The following is a 3339-nucleotide window of genomic DNA, read 5'->3' on the forward strand; positions in this document are numbered from 1 at the left end:
GTTTGTTACTTGCCTAGTAAGAAAGGTTCAATCATTAAATTTTAAAATCATATCTTTTTGTTTCTTGTTAGTCAAGTAATCAACTTTAATTTTCAAAATCAAATCTTCTTAAATTTCTTTTTCAAATCTTTTTCAAAATAAATTTCAATCACATCTTTCTCAAAATCAATTTCAAAATCTTTTCTAACTTCTTTTCTAACTTCCTATCCTTTCAAAATTGATGTTCAAATCTTTTTCAACTAACTAATTGACTTTTTGTTTGTTTTAAAATTATTATCTTTTTCAAAACCACCTAACTAATTTTCTCTCTCTAATTTTCGAAAATCACCTTCCTCTTTTTCAAAATTTCTTTTTAATTAACTAATTGTTTTAAATTTTAATTTAATTTAATTTCATTTTTCTTTTTAAAATTTTCGAATTCTAACTAATTTTAAATTAAAAAAAACAAAAATATTTTTATTTTATTTTTTTATTTTCGAATTCTTCCATCTCTCATCTCCTTCTAATTATTTATCTACTAACACTTCTCTTCTTCTTAAAAATTTGAACCCTCTCCCTCTTTCTGTGTTCGAATTCTTATATTTTCCTTCTTCCATTCTTCTCTTCTTATACTTATATAAGGAATCTCTATACTGTGACATAGAGGATTCCATATTTTCTTTTCTGTTCTCTTCTTTTTCATATGAGCAGGAGCAAGGACAAGAACATTCTTGTTGAAGCTGATCTGGAACCTGAAAGGACTCTGAAGAGGAAGCTAAGATAAGCTAAAACATAATCCCCTGAAGAGGACTTTCCTGAAATTTTCGAAAAAGAAGTTGAGATGGCCGAAACCAATAACAATGGTGGAGGTGCAAGGAAGATGCTTGGTGACTTTACTGCACCAAATTCCAACTTACATGGAAGAAGCATCTCAATCCCTGAAATTGGAGCAAACAATTTTGAGCTAAAGCCTCATTTAGTTCCTCTGATGCAACAGAACTGCAAGTTTCATGGACTTCCATAAGAAGATCCTTTTCAGTTCTTAACTAAATTCTTGCAGATCTGTGATACTATTAAGACCAATGGGGTTGATCCCGAGGTCTACAGGCTTATGCTTTTCTCATTTGCTGTAAGAGACAGAGCTAGAATATGGTTGGACTCTCAACCTAAAGATAGCCTGAACTCTTGGGATAAGCTGGTCACGGCTTTCTTAGCCAAGTTCTTTCCTCCTCAAAAGCTTAGCAAGCTTACAGTGGATGTTCAAACCTTCAAACAGAAAGAAGGTGAATCCCTCTATGAAGCTTGGGAGAGATACAAGCAATTGACCAAAAAGTGTCCTTCTGACATGCTTTCAGAATGGACCATCTTGGATATATTCTGTGATGGTCTGTCTGAATTATCAAAGATGTCACTGGACCATTCTGCAGGTGGATCCATTCACCTAAAGAAAACGCCTACAGAAGCTCAGGAACTCATTGACATGGTTGCAAATAACCAGTTCATGTACACTTCTGAAAGGAATCCTGTGAGTAATGGGACGCCTTAAAGGAAGAGAGTTCTTGAAATTGATGCTCTGAATGCCATATTGGCTCAGAACAAAATATTAACTCAGCAAGTCAATATGATTTCTCAGAGTCTGAATGGATTGTAAGCTGCATCCAACAGTACTAAAGAGGCATCTTCTGAAGAAGAAGCTTATGATCCTGAGAACCCTGCAATAGCAGAGGTGAATTACATGGGTGAACCCTATAGAAACACCTATAATCCCTCATGGAGAAATCATCCAAATTTCTCATGGAAGGATCAACAAAAGCCTCAACAAGACTTTAATAACGGTAGAAGAAATAGGTTTAGCAATAGCAAGCCTTTTCCATCATCCACTCAGCAACAGACAGAGAATTCTGAGCAGAATCCATCTAGCTTTGCAAATATAGTCTCTAATCTATTTAAGGCCACTCTAAATTTCATGAATGAGACAAGGTCCTCCATCAAAAATTTGGAGGCAGAAGTGGGCCAGCTGAGTAAAAGAATCACTGAAACTCCTCCTAGTACTCTCCCAAGCAATACAGAAGAGAATCCAAAAAGAGAGTGCAAGGCCATAACCTTACTTGGTGTGGCCGAACCCAGAGAGGAGGAGGAGGACGTGAATCCCAATGAGGAAGACCTCATGGGACGTCCTCTGAACACTAAGGGGTTCCTCAATGAGGACCTGAAGGAATCTGAGGCTCATACAGAGACCATAGAGATTCCATTCAACTTGCTTCTGCCCTTCATGATCTGATGAGTATTCTTCCTCTGAAGAGGATGAAGACATTACTGAAGAGCAAGTTGCTAAGTACCTTGGTGCAATCATGAAGCTGAATGCCAAATTATTTGGTAATGAGACTTGGGAAGATGAACCTCCCTTGCTCACCAATGAACTAAATGCATTGGATAGGCAAAAATTACCTCAAAAGAAACAGGATCCTGGTAAATTCCTAATTCCCTGTAACATAGGCACCATGACCTTTGAGAAGGCTCTGTGTGACCTGGGGTCAGGCATTAACCTTATGCCACTCTCTGTAATGGAGAAACTAGGAATCTTTGAGGTGCAAGCTGCTAGAATCTCATTAGAGATGGCAGACAACTCGAGAAAATAGGCTTATGGACAAGTAGAGGACGTGTTAGTAAAGGTTGAAGGCCTTTACATCCCTGCTGATTTCATAATCCTAGACACCGGGAAGGATGAGGATGAATCCATCATCCTTGGAAGACCCTTCCTAGCCACAGCAAAAGCTGTGATTGATATGGACAGAGGAGAGTTAATCCTTCAACTGAATGAGGACTACCTTGTGTTTAAAACTCAAGGTTCTCCTTCTGTAACCATGGAGAGGAAGCATGAAAAGCTTCTCTCACTGCAGAGTCAACCAAAGCCCCCACAGTCAAATTCTAAATTTGGTGTTGGGAGGCCACAATCAAACTCTAAGTTTGGTGTTGAACCCCCACAGTCAAACTCTAAGTTTGGTGTTGGGAGGTCCCAACCTTGCTCTGATTATCTGTGAGGCTCCATGAAAGCTCACTGTCAAGCTATTGACATTAAAGAAGCGCTTGTTGCAACCCAATGTTATTTAATTATATCTATTTTATTTCTATTGTTATTTCATGTTTTATTAGGTTGATGATCATGTGAAGTCACAAGAACTACTGAAAAATCAAAAACAGAATGAAAAACAGCACTAAAAACAGCTCACCCTGGAGGAAGAGCACTCTGGCGTTTAAACGCCAGAAACAAGCATCTGTCTGGCGTTTAACGCCAGAAACAAGCACCAAGCTGGCATTTAATGCCAGAAACAAACATCAACCTGGCGTTAAATGCCAGAA

The 3339-nt window shown here is 38.0% G+C and overlaps 1 non-coding gene across 1 annotated transcript; it reads right to left on the reverse strand.

The window, feature by feature from the left end:
* Positions 1–1222: 1222 nt before the first annotated feature.
* On the reverse strand, positions 1223–1330 carry LOC112724396 (small nucleolar RNA R71). The gene has a single exon (XR_003163560.1). It is a non-coding gene; the product is annotated as a small nucleolar RNA R71 (small nucleolar RNA).
* Positions 1331–3339: the final 2009 nt, after the last annotated feature.

This window comes from Arachis hypogaea, chromosome 11, assembly GCF_003086295.3.
Source record: "Arachis hypogaea cultivar Tifrunner chromosome 11, arahy.Tifrunner.gnm2.J5K5, whole genome shotgun sequence".
Classification (NCBI taxonomy): domain Eukaryota; kingdom Viridiplantae; phylum Streptophyta; class Magnoliopsida; order Fabales; family Fabaceae; genus Arachis; species Arachis hypogaea.